General features: G+C 42.1%; 7 non-coding genes and 5 pseudogenes across 7 annotated transcripts; all 12 read right to left on the reverse strand.

Annotated features, from left to right (window-relative positions):
- Positions 1–88: 88 nt before the first annotated feature.
- LOC136761915 (uncharacterized) lies at positions 89–207 on the reverse strand (annotated as a pseudogene).
- Positions 208–416: 209 nt separating this feature from the next.
- LOC136762559 (5S ribosomal RNA) lies at positions 417–535 on the reverse strand. Its single transcript, XR_010820755.1, has one exon. It is a non-coding gene; the product is annotated as a 5S ribosomal RNA (ribosomal RNA).
- Positions 536–744: 209 nt separating this feature from the next.
- On the reverse strand, positions 745–863 carry LOC136762241 (5S ribosomal RNA). Its single transcript, XR_010820448.1, has one exon. It is a non-coding gene; the product is annotated as a 5S ribosomal RNA (ribosomal RNA).
- Positions 864–1,088: 225 nt separating this feature from the next.
- LOC136760951 (uncharacterized) lies at positions 1,089–1,207 on the reverse strand (annotated as a pseudogene).
- A 208-nt stretch (positions 1,208–1,415) lies between these two features.
- Positions 1,416–1,534, reverse strand: LOC136762625 (5S ribosomal RNA). The gene has a single exon (XR_010820819.1). It is a non-coding gene; the product is annotated as a 5S ribosomal RNA (ribosomal RNA).
- A 226-nt stretch (positions 1,535–1,760) lies between these two features.
- Positions 1,761–1,879, reverse strand: LOC136761916 (uncharacterized; annotated as a pseudogene).
- Positions 1,880–2,089: 210 nt separating this feature from the next.
- LOC136762560 (5S ribosomal RNA) lies at positions 2,090–2,208 on the reverse strand. Its single transcript, XR_010820756.1, has one exon. It is a non-coding gene; the product is annotated as a 5S ribosomal RNA (ribosomal RNA).
- A 209-nt stretch (positions 2,209–2,417) lies between these two features.
- LOC136762242 (5S ribosomal RNA) lies at positions 2,418–2,536 on the reverse strand. Its single transcript, XR_010820449.1, has one exon. It is a non-coding gene; the product is annotated as a 5S ribosomal RNA (ribosomal RNA).
- Positions 2,537–2,759: 223 nt separating this feature from the next.
- Positions 2,760–2,878, reverse strand: LOC136761921 (uncharacterized; annotated as a pseudogene).
- Positions 2,879–3,088: 210 nt separating this feature from the next.
- LOC136761499 (uncharacterized) lies at positions 3,089–3,207 on the reverse strand (annotated as a pseudogene).
- Positions 3,208–3,416: 209 nt separating this feature from the next.
- LOC136762243 (5S ribosomal RNA) lies at positions 3,417–3,535 on the reverse strand. Its single transcript, XR_010820450.1, has one exon. It is a non-coding gene; the product is annotated as a 5S ribosomal RNA (ribosomal RNA).
- A 226-nt stretch (positions 3,536–3,761) lies between these two features.
- LOC136762580 (5S ribosomal RNA) lies at positions 3,762–3,880 on the reverse strand. The gene has a single exon (XR_010820775.1). It is a non-coding gene; the product is annotated as a 5S ribosomal RNA (ribosomal RNA).
- Between the last annotated feature and the right edge of the window lie 11,909 nt (positions 3,881–15,789).

The following is a 15,789-nucleotide window of genomic DNA, read 5'->3' on the forward strand; positions in this document are numbered from 1 at the left end:
TGGATACGTGTACAATACTTCAATTATATCTCCTCCAGACAGAGAGAGAGTATTAAGAGCTACGATAAAGTTACCCAGGAGACGTAAAAGCTTGCAGCACTAGGTACTTCCAGGAGGTCTCACTTTCATGTACTGACCAGGTCCTGCCCCGTTTAGCTTCCGAGATCTGACGAGATCGGGCGCGTTCAGGATGGTGTGGCCGCAAGCCGAGATGCCTGGCTGCATGATGTCTCTTAAAGGCTGGCGGGTATTGACGGAACTGCCAGCAAAAAAAAAAAGAAAAATAGAGGGAAATATACCAGTGCAGCAAAGGGTGTTGAAAGTAGCCGGGTACGTGTACAATTCTTCAATTATATCTCCTGGAGACAGAAAGAGAGTATTAAGAGCTACGATGAAGTTACCCAGGAGACGTAAAAAGCTTGCAGCACCTGGTATTTCTAGGAGGTCTCCCATCCAAGTACTGACCAGGCCCTGCCCCGTTTAGCTTCCGAGATCTGACAAGATCGGGCGCGTTCAGGATGGTGTGGCCGCAAGCCGAGATGCCTGGCTGCATGATGTCTCTTAAAGGCTGGCGGGTATTGACGGAACTGCCAGCAAAAAAAAAAAGAAAAATAGAGGGAAATATACCAGTGCAGCAAAGGGTGTTGAAAGTAGCCGGGTACGTGTACAATTCTTCAATTATATCTCCTGGAGACAGAAAGAGAGTATTAAGAGCTACGATGAAGTTACCCAGGAGACGTAAAAAGCTTGCAGCACCTGGTATTTCTAGGAGGTCTCCCATCCAAGTACTGACCAGGCCCTGCCCCGTTTAGCTTCCGAGATCTGACGAGATCGGGCGCATTCAGGACGGTGTGGCCACAAGCCGAAAGGCCTGGCTGCATGATGTCTCTTAAAGGTTGGCGGGTATTGACGGAACTTCCAGCAAAAAAAAAAAAGAAAAAAAGAAAAAAGAAAAATGGATGGAAAAATATCAGTGCAGCAAAGGGTGTTGACAGTAGCTGGATACGTGTACAATACTTCAATTATATCTCCTCCAGACAGAGAGAGAGTATTAAGAGCTACGATGAAGTTACCCAGGAGACGTAAAAAGCTTGCAGCACCTGGTATTTCTAGGAGGTCTCCCATCCAAGTACTGACCAGGCCCTGCCCCCTTTAGCTTCCGAGATCTGACAAGATCGGGCGCGTTCAGGATGGTGTGGCCGCAAGCCAAGATGCCTGGCTGCATGATGTCTCTTAAAGGCTGGCGGGTATTGACGGAACTGCCAGCAAAAAAAAAAAGAAAAATAGAGGGAAATATACCAGTGCAGCAAAGGGTGTTGAAAGTAGCCGGGTACGTGTACAATTCTTCAATTATATCTCCTGGAGACAGAAAGAGAGTATTAAGAGCTACGATAAAGTTACCCAGGAGACGTAAAAGCTTGCAGCACCAGGTATTTCCAGGAGGTCTCCCATCCAAGTACTGTCCAGGTCCTGCCCCGTTTAGCTTCCGAGATCTTACGAGATCGGGCACGTTCAGGACGGTGTGGCCGCAAGCCAAGAGGCCTGGCTGCATGATGTCTCTTAAAGGTTGGCGGGTATTGACGGAACTTCCAGCAAAAAAAAAAAAAAAAAAAAAAAAAAAAAGAAAAATGGATGGAAAAATATCAGTGCAGCAAAGGGTGTTGACAGTAGCTGGATACGTGTACAATACTTCAATTATATCTCCTCCAGACAGAGAGAGAGTATTAAGAGCTACGATAAAGTTACCCAGGAGACGTAAAAGCTTGCAGCACTAGGTACTTCCAGGAGGTCTCACTTTCATGTACTGACCAGGTCCTGCCCCGTTTAGCTTCCGAGATCTGACGAGATCGGGCGCGTTCAGGATGGTGTGGCCGCAAGCCGAGATGCCTGGCTGCATGATGTCTCTTAAAGGCTGGCGGGTATTGACGGAACTGCCAGCAAAAAAAAAAAAGAAAAATAGAGGGAAATATACCAGTGCAGCAAAGGGTGTTGAAAGTAGCCGGGTACGTGTACAATTCTTCAATTATATCTCCTGGAGACAGAAAGAGAGTATTAAGAGCTACGATGAAGTTACCCAGGAGACGTAAAAAGCTTGCAGCACCTGGTATTTCTAGGAGGTCTCCCATCCAAGTACTGACCAGGCCCTGCCCCGTTTAGCTTCCGAGATCTGACAAGATCGGGCGCGTTCAGGATGGTGTGGCCGCAAGCCGAGATGCCTGGCTGCATGATGTCTCTTAAAGGCTGGCGGGTATTGACGGAACTGCCAGCAAAAAAAAAAAGAAAAATAGAGGGAAATATACCAGTGCAGCAAAGGGTGTTGAAAGTAGCCGGGTACGTGTACAATTCTTCAATTATATCTCCTGGAGACAGAAAGAGAGTATTAAGAGCTACGATGAAGTTACCCAGGAGACGTAAAAAGCTTGCAGCACCTGGTATTTCTAGGAGGTCTCCCATCCAAGTACTGACCAGGCCCTGCCCCGTTTAGCTTCCGAGATCTGACGAGATCGGGCGCATTCAGGACGGTGTGGCCACAAGCCGAAAGGCCTGGCTGCATGATGTCTCTTAAAGGTTGGCGGGTATTGACGGAACTTCCAGCAAAAAAAAAAAAGAAAAAAAGAAAAAAGAAAAATGGATGGAAAATATCAGTGCAGCAAAGGGTGTTGACAGTAGCTGGATACGTGTACAATACTTCAATTATATCTCCTCCAGACAGAGAGAGAGTATTAAGAGCTACGATAAAGTTTCCCAGGAGACGTAAAAGCTTGCAGCACTAGGTATTTCCAGGAGGTCTCACTATCATGTACTGACCAGGTCCTGCCCCGTTTAGCTTCCGAGATCTGACGAGATCGGGCGCGTTCAGGATGGTGTGGCCGCAAGCCGAGATGCCTGGCTGCATGATGTCTCTTAAAGGCTGGCGGGTATTGACGGAACTGCCAGCAAAAAAAAAAAAGAAAAATAGAGGGAAATATACCAGTGCAGCAAAGGGTGTTGAAAGTAGCCGGGTACGTGTACAATTCTTCAATTATATCTCCTGGAGACAGAAAGAGAGTATTAAGAGCTACGATGAAGTTACCCAGGAGACGTAAAAAGCTTGCAGCACCTGGTATTTCTAGGAGGTCTCCCATCCAAGTACTGACCAGGCCCTGCCCCCTTTAGCTTCCGAGATCTGACAAGATCGAACGCGTTCAGGATGGTGTGGCCGCAAGCCGAGATGCCTGGCTGCATGATGTCTCTTAAAGGCTGGCGGGTATTGACGGAACTGCCAGCAAAAAAAAAAAGAAAAATAGAGGGAAATATACCAGTGCAGCAAAGGGTGTTGAAAGTAGCCGGGTACGTGTACAATTCTTCAATTATATCTCCTGGAGACAGAAAGAGAGTATTAAGAGCTACGATGAAGTTACCCAGGAGACGTAAAAAGCTTGCAGCACCTGGTATTTCTAGGAGGTCTCCCATCCAAGTACTGACCAGGCCCTGCCCCGTTTAGCTTCCGAGATCTGACGAGATCGGGCGCATTCAGGACGGTGTGGCCACAAGCCGAAAGGCCTGGCTGCATGATGTCTCTTAAAGGTTGGCGGGTATTGACGGAACTTCCAGCAAAAAAAAAAAAAGAAAAAAAGAAAAAAGAAAAATGGAGGTAAAAATATCAGTGCAGGAAAGGGTGTTGAAAGTAGCCGGGTACGTGTACAATTCTTCAATTATATCTCCTGGAGACAGAAAGAAAGTATTAAGAGCTACGATGAAGTTACCCAGGAGACGTAAAAAGCTTGCAGCACCTGGTATTTCTAGGAGGTCTCCCATCCAAGTACTGACCAGGCCCTGCCCCGTTTAGCTTCCGAGATCTGACGAGATCAGGCGCGTTCAGGACGGTGTGGCCACAAGCCGAAAGGCCTGGCTGCATGATGTCTCTTAAAGGCTGACGGGTATTGACGGAACTTCCAGCAAAAAAAAAATGGATAAAGAAAAATGGAGGGAAAAATATCAGTGCAGCAATGGGTGTTGAAAGTAGCCGGGTACGTGTACAATACTTCAATTATATCTCCTCCAGACAGAAAGAGAGTATTAAGAGCTACGATGAACTCACCTAAAGGATTATTAGGAACACCATACTAATACTGTGTTTGACACCCTTTCGCCTTCAGAACTGCTTTAATTCTACGTGGCATTGCTTCAACAAGGTGCTGAAAGCATTCTTTAGAAATGTTGGCCCATATTGATAGGATAGCATCTTGCAGTTGATGGAGATTTGTGGGATGCACATCCAGGGCACGAAGCTCCCGTTCCACCACATCCCAAAGATGCTCCATTGGGTTGAGATCTGGTGACTGTGGGGGCCAGTTTAGTACAGTGAACTCATTGTCATGTTCAAGAAACCAATTTGAAATGATTCGACCTTTGTGACATGGTGCATTATCCTGCTGGAAGTAGCCATCAGAGGATGGGTACATGGTGGTCAAAAAGGGATGGACATGGTCAGAAACAATGCTCAGGTAGGCCGTAGCATTTAAACGATGCCCAATTGGTACTAAGGGGCCTAAAGTGTGCCAAGAAGACATCCCCCACACCATTACACCACCACCACCAGCCTGCACAGTGGTAACAAGACATGATGGATCCATGTTCTCATTCTGTTTACGCCAAATTCTGACTCTACCATCTGAATGTCTCACCTCTTTTTCCTATTTGTAGTGGAGATGAGTGGTACCCGGTGGGGTCTTCTGCTGTTGTAGCCCATCCGCCTCAAGGTTGTACGTGTTGTGGCTTCACAAATGCTTTGCTGCATACCTCGTTTGTAACTAGTGGTTATTTCAGTCAAAGTTGCTCTTCTATCAGCTTGAATCAGTCGGCCCATTCTCCTCTGACCTCTTGCATCAACAAGGCATTTTCGCCCACAGGACTGCCGCATACTGGATGTTTTTCCCTTTTCACACCATTCTTTGTAAACCCTAGAAATGGTTGTGCGTGAAAATCCCAGTAACTGAGCAGATTGTGAAATACTCAGACCGGCCCGTCTGGCACCAACAACCATGCCACGCTCAAAATTGCTTAAATCACCTTTCATTCCCATTCAGACATTCAGTTTGGAGTTCAGGAGATTGTCTTGACCAGGACCACACCCCTAAATGCATTGAAGCAACTGCCATGTGATTGGTTGATTAGATAATTGCATTAATGAGAAATTGAACAGGTGTTCCTAATAATCCTTTAGGTGAGTGTATATGTATGTATGTGTATGTATGTCCAATTGCTTTGACAATACAAATGAAATGAATTGAGAGAGAGAGAGAGAGAGAGAGAGAGAGAGAGAGAGAGAGAGAGAGAGAGAGAGAGAGAGAGGAATATGAGCTCCTAAAAAACATTTGTTTTTATACATAAGCGGATTTAATTTGTGATTTACAAATGAATATATAGCACTATAAACATACACAGAAGACATGGAATAGAAATTCAGAAGAAAAAGTATTCAAAAAATAATAATTTTAAGAGAAACACAAAAAGAAGAAAGCAGAGAGACAGTTCAGGAAGAAAAGTCAGAAAAGAAAAGCTGAAGACAAGAATTGGAGGTAAGAGACAAATAATTAAACAAAAAAATATGTATTAATAAAATAAATAAGCATTCTCAGTAGTTGACTCAGCCAATGAAAATGCAGAGCTCCAATTTGAATAGAGTGACAGTAGGAGAGAGCCCAACTGCCACTGAGACTGATAGAAATCTATCGAACAGCAGTCTGACTGCAGAGCTGCCTTTTGAAATCCGATACCCTGAAGACATTCGCTCTGCACAGGCTAAGAAGGACTACAAACAAGCTGTGATGAGAGCATCTCCTGAGACCCTCATCCTAGACTACACCGGTAAAGGAGAAAACAGGGTCAAGAACAATCTACTGTTCTACACCGCCTTTCACAAAACCCTGTGCCAGACATACCCCAATAACAACAAGAGGGGCATTAGCAGAGGCAGGCAGATCTCAGTGCTGGTAGAGAAAGACACAGACAGTGTGATGCTCACTTTTAATGTATACCACAACGGGACCATCATGGTGCAGGACAGCGAGAGCAGCCTGGACCAATTATCTCTCGGCTTCCACACCTCAAAGCAGCAGACTGAGGTAGAGAAACACGAGCCAGAGCCGGCCACCCTGCAGTCTGCCCCCAGCCACACGGAGCCAGACAGTGCCCCATCTCCCACAGACTGCCCCCCTGTCTCCCCAAAACTCTCCAGCAACATTAAAACACTAAAGGAATGCCTATCAGTGCTGGAGCTGAAGTTTGCGGAGTTCAGGGACTAAAGATGCACCACAAGGCTGAGATCCATAAGCTGAGAGCAGCAGTAAGAGACCAGGAGGAGCAGAGCCAAACCCTGAGGACGGAGCTGCACAGAGCGAGGGAGGAGCTGACCAGGACACCCCAGCACAGCCAGCTGAGGAGCCTGCAGAGCCAGCTGGAGAAGCTAAGAGAGGAGCACAGAGACTGCACTGCACTGACCCCACAACACCTACAACCCCTGACGCACCCACTGACGCACCCACTGATCCACCCACACTCCCCACCACTCCTGACACCCCCACTATCACCAGACCTGCCACTAATACTCAAACCCCTGAAACGCCACTCCCCTAAAACACACCTGCTGCCCCCACCACTCCCGACGCAAAACCCGGAGTGGCAGGTCAACACAGAGGTGGTCATTCTGAGCGACTCCAATGGGAAGTTCCTGGATGAGAGGCACCTCTTCCCTGGGCGAAAAGTGAAAAAGCTTTGGTGCCCGACAGCACAGAGAGCCCTGGAGCTGCTCTCCAAGAGGAGGCTGTGCCAGGTCAAACACATCCTCATCCACACCGGCACTAACGACCTGAGTGCCCGCAGGGGCGATGTGGCCTCAGCCCTGAGACAGGTGGCAAAGAAAGCCACAGAGGAATTCCAAACTGCCAAAATCACCATCTCCACACTGCTGCCCCGCACAGACGTGCCCCTGCACATCATCCAGGCCATCAACGCAGAAGTATCCCGAAGATGTGCCCTCCTCCCCAACGTCCACCTGGCACACCACTGAGACATCCAGCCACATCACCTGTATGACCACGTCCTCCTCAACAAGACGGGTGTGAGGAAGGTCCGTTTTTAGTGTTTCTCTGAACACATCCAAGCTTACCTAGGCGCTACATATTATTTTCAATTACCCGTAATTCTGATCTGTATTTTGGCTTGTTAATAGAAGTTATTGAAGTTGGACTCCTAATTCAAAATAACCAATATGTATCTCAACGTAATTTACTGACAGACATCACTCTTTATCACTTTCACTTTTGAAGGAACTGCTTTGTATTCTGTGTATTGTTTTATTGTAGTGCTGCTTCCTTTCTTGGCCAGGTTTTACTTGCAAAAGTGATTTTATTCTCAATGTAAGCTCAAAGTCAAATAGTTTAAATAAGAAAACAATGTATTGAAATGAGAACATCATGAACCTGTGTAATTGTGCTGAAGGACAAGCACTGAAAGCAGAGAGAATTTTGTGTTTGGCATTGAATAGCCTTAAAGAAAACTATGCCGTTTTTGGAAACTTTCATATTTAAGTTGAATGTAGGCAAAAACATTCCAGTCACTCTGAAGAGAGAATACAGTTTACTGTTCGAATAAGTAGCCCCTGAATTGAAGATAAAAATCAAAAGTGCTGTTCGTAATTAGTTTACACTTTTACATCAGATGTCTTGTTTTTGCGTTCCAAATTGAGGAGTTGTGGCATATAATGTAAATGAAGTTACTTCACTAGTAGTGCGATTTCTACGTTGTGTATGTGTGTTTGTATATATGAACTCATACATTTTTTAAAGATTGTATTTGGAAAACAAATTCAGGTATAGCACGTGTCCCCCTTTTGAATGGGTTCTATATATAACATTTTAAAACGAATGGTTCTGTGTAGAACGCTATGTTTGGGGGTTCTTCATGTAACCCCTTTGAAGGGGTTCTACATAGAACCATAAAGGGATCCACCAGAGCGATTACTCGAGGAACCCTTTATGGTTCTGTGCAGAACCATTTCTTCTAAGAGTGTGGAGTGTCGCCACACAATTTCTCTCAGAGGGCTTTTGACCAATGGCAATCCAATCCTGAATGACGTCACCACTATCCTGTTGTACTTTATGGGAGAGATGTATTAAGTAGTTTATAATGAGAAGAATAACAATAATCACCTGTTTTTCATAGGTTTTGTATCCATGGTCTCCTTCATATTAGGAAAGGAAGTTGATCCATAGCCTACTCAGAGACAACTGAGAGTTGGTCTCTGAGCAGCAGCACAAAGGGGTCGAGTCTCTCAATGTCCGTGTGTTGGAGATATTCCACCATATTGGTCCCAGCCTTTAAAACAATGTTAAAGAAGATGTTAAAGATATTGTAGAAATATATTGCAGAAGAGCAGAACTACAATCACACTTTTTCAATGCTATTGCTGTTTTCTACCTCCCTGGTGAGGTACCAATGCGGGAAGTTTGAGAGAGTATTTCTAAAATGTGTATGATCCAATACACACAGTTATTTAAAAAGCTGACGTCTTGTACATGCTCACCAGAACCAAGCCTAATTAAATAACACATTTAATATTAAATAAGTACATGTGCAGTAGCCACTTGGACAATTACAGATCCCCAGGTCAAAACACAACAGAAAGACATGGAAGATCGTATTTTCAAATCACATCTGTGGCCCCCATAACTGTAATTTGGTATTAGTGGGTCAAAGGATTTATTTGGTTCAAGTGATAATAAGATCATATTTTGAAATGAAACACTACAGGATGTCATATTTAAAATGACTGTGAGTACCTTTCTTTAGTGACGGTTCTGAGGGGGGCAGGGATTAGTTGAGTGTGCTAATTGGAGCTGTGAAGTGTGCAGAGAAAATACAAATGTTTTCTTTTAATATGAAAACAAAGAACTTTTTTTTAACACCGACCTGGGATTGTGTTTCTTTCCAAGTTTCCTTATTGTTTCTGAGAAGAGACTGTTCACTTGCAAAGTGAACTGGACCCGTGTGACTCGCAGGTAAGGAGAGCCCGTGTTGAACTAAGATGGCTACAGTGAGTTTTCCTGGACAAAGCTCGGGCAAAGGATAGCGCAGAGTGCACCTGCACCTGAGATTGTGTTGAGAAGCTTTGTGATAAGAGCAGGTAAAGAGGGAAAAGAAACACAAGTATTTTCTTTGTTTGAAGAACACATTTTGTTTTAACTGAAACGGGACTACAACTTTTGAAAGGGAAATAGTTGCTAGTGCACTGTATTTTTATTGAGTTTATTAGAAGAAAAAAGCTTATATTTTGGACAGAACGAACTCGTTTGGCATGCAACTAGCAGCAAACGATGTGAAGCAAACAAAACAGTTAGCAAGTTAGCAAGTTAGCAAGTTACAGTCTGTCCTAGGTCAGGGGGTGCTTATGGTTGTTTATGGGTTCCCTTACCTTAGCCAGTGTCATGTACGGGTGTCCGTACCTTACTGGAGTGTTTGTTTTTATTATAATATATATACATAAAATAATATATAATAATGTAATATTTCAGATAAATCGTCACAGTGAGTGACACCAGCATTATTGGTTTTTTGAGAAATAAAAAAACAGAATGTAGAGAAGAAAATGTTGGAAGGAAGTTGGGAGAAAGACTGGTCTCCGAAGGAGCACCGGGACTGGTGGAAGCAACAACAACCAGATAAGACAGAGAAAGGAATTGTGATATTGTGTCAGGTTGGTGAGAATCAAGAAAAGAAAATAACAGAAATGGAAGATCATCATAAACAGTAATGTGAATTGAGAGAAGAAGTTGTGAAAAATACGATAGAATTAATAGAACTACAAGGCAAATTAGAAGGGCAAGAAAAGTGGTCAGAAAAGGTGAAGGTGTAGGTGCGCGATGTGCTGCCGTGTTAGCAGCGCGTCGCGACACAGATCACTCCGAGGACGACAGGCCCGATTGGGATGATTTAGATCGCAAAGCATGGGAATATGAAAAAGGAGGTTTTGCTAGCGCTCCTCCCCCATATAATCCGGAATATAAATCAATCACTGATTTTGGTTATAATAATACATTGTATCCAGATCTGACCGCTCTGAAAACGGTCCCAGCTGCACCCATGCAAGTCAAAACTAGACAGAGTAAAGAGGAAGGTCAATCAATAGTCTATACGACTAAAACCCATGTCCCCTTCTCCCCAGGAGAAAAAGAAATGATATGGGTGTCCCTCCCAAAATTAAAACCAAACCAGGGTAACACAACTTTTTGGGATATTCTAGATGAAAAGATGGTTATTCACCTCCTTCACCCGCACGATGTACACATCATCGTGAAGGCTAAATGTCCGCCCAACATTTGGATACAGTTACTACGAGAATATCAGACCGGGGAGTGGGCTAATGTAGCCTCTACAGATGAGGAGGAAATAACAGAACTTTTTCACAATGGATCAAGAAAACTGAGATAGTGAAATAATGAAATAATCGAGTGGGATTATTTGACATTTTATTCTAAATAATCATAAGCTTAAATAATAAGTTATAAGGGCTGTTTGAGACACTGCAGGGTCAATAAAACATGCCACAGATCAGATATCTGAATTATCTTTAGATATCAATGTGTATGTGCTTTGTGTGTTTATGAATATGTATAGTTTGAAGGTGATATAAGGTAAATGTCTATGTTTTGGCAATCATTTTAGAATTATATTTAAAAATGTAACAACAGATTTATCATATTCATGAGGATCTTTGGCTCTATACAGAGTGCCTCAAGCATCAGAAATCAGAAAGAAAGACTATTATAAGAAAAGTAATCCAAAATATACATTGAATAAACAGATGGATAATAATAGTAATACATAAATAGTCATGGTGTCTCCACAAGAAGAACCAGAATTTGTTTGTTAAACATCATGTTATGGACAAGCTCTGTCAAAAGTCAAATTCAAGGAAACGAAAGGCTAGAAGAGAGCCTGGTGCAGCCCTGACAGCCTGTGAAAGCAGGAGAATGTAAACAGTCTGGTGACATGTTACAGTCTTTCAGAAAATGTTTGGTTATTGGTGCCTAGCATATAATACCTGAAATGAACGTCAAAGTAGACCATGGTTTTAAGATGAGTGATGTAGGAAAAGGGTAAGATACCGCAGAAGTATAAGATTACAACTATAGAATAAGTAAGCTCAAGTAATATAAAATGCTTTACAGGAGAAAAGTAAGAATGGAAAGGAAGAGTAAAAGAGAAGGTGTCCTAGGATTATGGGAATCATTATTGAGATCAATGGCCTATTGGCTAATATTTTGTTAGGTACATATATGACTTCAATAAATGAATAATGGAGTGACATCTGTATAAATATAAATAAAACATATTGATAAAAAAACCTGAATACATTTCTTGTAAGAAATTAAGAATAGGAGAAAGAATAGCTGTTAGAATGCAGAGCAATGTTAACCAAATTTGAAGAGGGTTTGAGTAAGTTGACGAGGGTCTGAGTAAGTTGATAAGGCTTGGGAAGCAGGAAAAGGTGAGTTTGATGTGTGTGAAACAAATGTGCTGCCACTTTTAGCACAGAGAGCTTCTGATGGTGATTGAATGAAACGTGGGAAAATAAATAAACTTGATGTAGGATAAATGAATAAATAATTGAATGAGATATGAGCCGCAGAGACCTCCCACATTGGAAAGTGGACTACAGCAGATAATCCTCTCCTCTCCCAGGGCAGGGTGATTAAGTGGGGACGCGTGTGAAGAGTGCAGGTGGACCCAGGTGAGTTGTGAAAGAAAGAAGAAACAAAAATAATAAGGCACGCGTGCAAACAATCAAAATAATACTAAGTGAATAACAAATTAAACAATAAAGTGAAAGATAATCAACACACAAAATAATGGCAATATAGAACCAAACAAAATACACAAGCCATATTGCATAAAGTGAAGTGAAATATAAATATAATAAGTAATGGTGATTAAGGAGCTAATTAACACCGTCCGTGACATTTACATTGGTTGGGTGTGTGGATACCAGTAATAATTTTTGTTTTATTGAAATACAAAATAATTCTATTTTTCCGAAGTGCTGAACTTTAATACAGTCTAGAAAGATTAATATTTTTTGTCTTGGGCTATATTATTATTACCATAGTTTTTCTATTGTATAAGTATCTTGGAGTAGAGGCATAGGTGGGCATGTGGGCAGAGGAGTAGGAAGGCCGGTCAAGCAAATAAGCTTGCTAAGGTACGCAGCAGCAGCAAGCAGCCCCCACATCCAGCCAGCCAGCCAGTCTGGCTGGCAGTGACTGAGTGGTTGACAGACGGCAAGCAACGGAATGTACGTGCTCTGTGATGTCATAGCAGTCAGCTGAGAGAGGCTCGTGATGTCATCGCTGAGCTGGCTGGCTGGCTGGCTGGCTGGCGGGCTAGCTGGCTCTGTGTGTGTGTGTGTTTGTGTGTGTGTCTGTTTTTCTGTTTGTCAGTCTGTCTGTCTGTCTCTCTCTCTCCCTCTCAATTCATTTGTATTGTCAAAAGCAATTGGACATACATACATTCATACATATATATATATATATATATATATACATGCATACATACATGCTAGAAAGTCATTACTATGTTATCTTAAAGGCTAACTAAGCAGAACATATATCATTATCGAACAGAGTTCATAGGTCTATACATGGTATTAGTGAACAGGCACGTAGGTCATTCTGTTTGACATTGTCTCCAAGGTTCTCATTGTAAATAACAAAGAGAAATCAAACTACCTTATGGCCTCCTGACCTTCTAGCTTGACCTTATCTTTCTTAAGTATACAAGAGAGAAAAACAGTTGTGAGAAAAGAATTTCTAACTTTCCTTCCACACATACATACATACATACATACATACATACATACAAACCAGAGGCATGCAAAAAAATATAAAGAGGAAGAAAATGTTGTATAGCACATACAAAAGGGATGGTGATGAAACAAAATACATAGAATATGTTGAGCTGCAAAGAGATCTTAAGAAAGGGATCAGGAAAGCAAAGAGGGAAATAGAAAGAAACATAGCTCTTGGAGCTACAACCAATGCAATGAGCTTTTTTCAAAATTACAACAGCAAGCGGTCAATTAAGGAGGAGGTGAAACAGATAAAGGGCAAAAATGGAGGTATCTTGGAAAATGAACAAGATGTGGCAAATATTCTAAATGAGTATTTCACAGAGGTTTTTACAAAAGAAAAAACAGATGACATGCCACAGGTTGACAATCAATCCAGTCAAACCCTAAGAGAGATCAGGATAAATGAGGAGGAGGTACTAAAGGGACTAGCAGAATTAAAATCAAACAAATCACCTGGGCCAGATGGGATATTTCCAACAGTACTTAAAGAAATGAGGGAAATTATGTATAGGCCGTTAACTCGATTATTTCAAATGACACTTAGAACAGGGGATGTTCCCACTGACTGGAAGACAGCAAATTTCATACCAATCCACAAGAAAGGGGACAAAACTGAGCCAGGAAATTACAGACCAATCAGTCTCACCTGCATCACCTGTAAAATGTTGGAAAAAATGATTAGACAGAAAATAGAGGAGCATCTCAATGAAAACCATATTCTTGGAGATAGTCAACATGGGTTTAGACGAGGCAGATCATGTCTTACTAACTTAATACATTTTTTTGAACATGCAACTGCAGCTGTAGATCACGTGAAAGCATATGATATGATATACTTAGATTTCCAAAAAGCTTTTGATAAGGTTCCACACCAAAGACTGATCCTCAAATTGGAAGCTGTAGGCATTCAGGGTCATGTAAGTAGATGGATTATGAACTGGTTGATGTATAGGAAACAGATTAGAGGAGTCACTTCTAACTGGAGTGAGGTTGTTAGTGGAGTTCCACAGGGATCAGTACTAGGGCCTTTGCTTTTTCTAATCTATATTAATGATCTGGACTCTGGGATACTTAGCAACCTTGTCAAATTTGCAGATGATACTAAAATAGGTGGCTTAGCAGATACAATCTTGGCAGCACATGCTATTCAGAGGAACTTAGATAAATTCAGTTGTGGGCTGACACCTGGCAAATGAAATTCAATGTGGACAAGTGCAAGGTAATACATGCAGTAAAACAAAAATGTCCACTATAATTACACTATGGGAGGTACAGATCTAGATGAAGTAATGCATGAGAAAGACCTAGGAATCTATGTGGATTCACTTTCTCCATCCAAACAATGTGGGGAAGCAATACAAAAGGCATACAAAATGCTAGGGTATATCGTCAAAAGTGTAGAATTTAAGTAATGTTAAGACTGTACAATGCGCTAGACCTCATCTGGAATACTGTGTACAGTTCTGGGCACCACACTTCAAGAAGGATATTGCTGCTTTAGAGACAGTTCAGAGGAGAGCAACCAGACTTATTCCAGGTCTGAAGGGAAAGTCCTACTCGGAGAGACTGAGGGAACTGAACCTTTTCACCCTGGAACAGAGGAGATTACGTGGGGACTTGATCCAAGTCTTCAAAATCATGAAAGGTTCCTCAAACCAGAGGAGCTTTTCCAGATCAGCAGGGACACACGCACCAGGGGACAACAAATGGAAATTGGGCTTCAAGGCATTCAAGATGGAAAGTGGTAGAAGCTGAAAGTTTGGGAACATTTAAAAATAGACTGGATAGGATCCATGGATCACTTAGATATTAATGGACACCAAACGAGCATGATGGGTCGAATGGCCTCCTCTCGTTTGTAAACTTTCTTATGTTCTTATGTTCTTATGAATGTTCCCTAAGCATGTTTCAAATGTTCCCTAATTTATGTTACAAATGTGCCTTAGCACCTCTCTCTCTCTCTCTCTCTCTCTCTCTGTCTCAATTCAGTGCATTTGTATTGTCAAAGCAATTGGACATGCATACATACATACATACATACATATATATGGAAAATAAACAATATGTGTACATCTCTGCATTAATGGTGCCCTAACAGATGTGCAAGTTACATGACAGACAGACAGACAGACACTCACACACACTTTCACACACACACACACACACACACTTTCACAGACAGACAGACAGACAGACAGACACACACACACACACACACACACTTGTATACCTGACACGTATAGAAGACTGGATAGGGAGATATAAATAGCAATGGGGAGACTCTTGTACTTGGTGTGGCTCTATCCATATAGTGGGGCCAGCAGCCACTTAGCAGGTGTAGCAATAGAAGCTCAGCCTGGGGAGACTGGATTTAGCATTTCCTCTCCATTTTGATAAGTATCCTTAATCATTTCTGCAAAATACTTCTATGATACCTATGTATGTTTTTTACTTGTACTATATTATACTATCAAGTATCAGTGTACACATACAATGTGACCTGTTACATTAATACAGAGGCCACGGAAGGCCAGATCAGTAATAGCCACTGTCCCCTGATATTACACTTTTTTACAATCACTTTGGCACTCATTTCAGAACCTTGATGTCATTTTTCAAAACTCTAGACACTAAACTCACACCCGATGATCAAAATGCACATTTTTCAATTGCTTGGATACAATACACATCAACCTCAGATCATTTGTTCATTGAACTAAAATGATACAACTTAACGTCAAAGTATTACCATTTCAAAATGCAATTCACACATTACATCTGAGATCACTGTCTATTCATTTCATTACAAAGATCTAACTATCAATTGATACAGCTGCTCAAAATGATAAGTGACTGTTGCATTACTCTTAATTCATAGTTTTATGGAAACTGACGAACAG

The sequence above is a fragment of the Amia ocellicauda genome, chromosome 10 (assembly GCF_036373705.1).
Source record: "Amia ocellicauda isolate fAmiCal2 chromosome 10, fAmiCal2.hap1, whole genome shotgun sequence".
Lineage (NCBI taxonomy): Eukaryota > Metazoa > Chordata > Actinopteri > Amiiformes > Amiidae > Amia > Amia ocellicauda.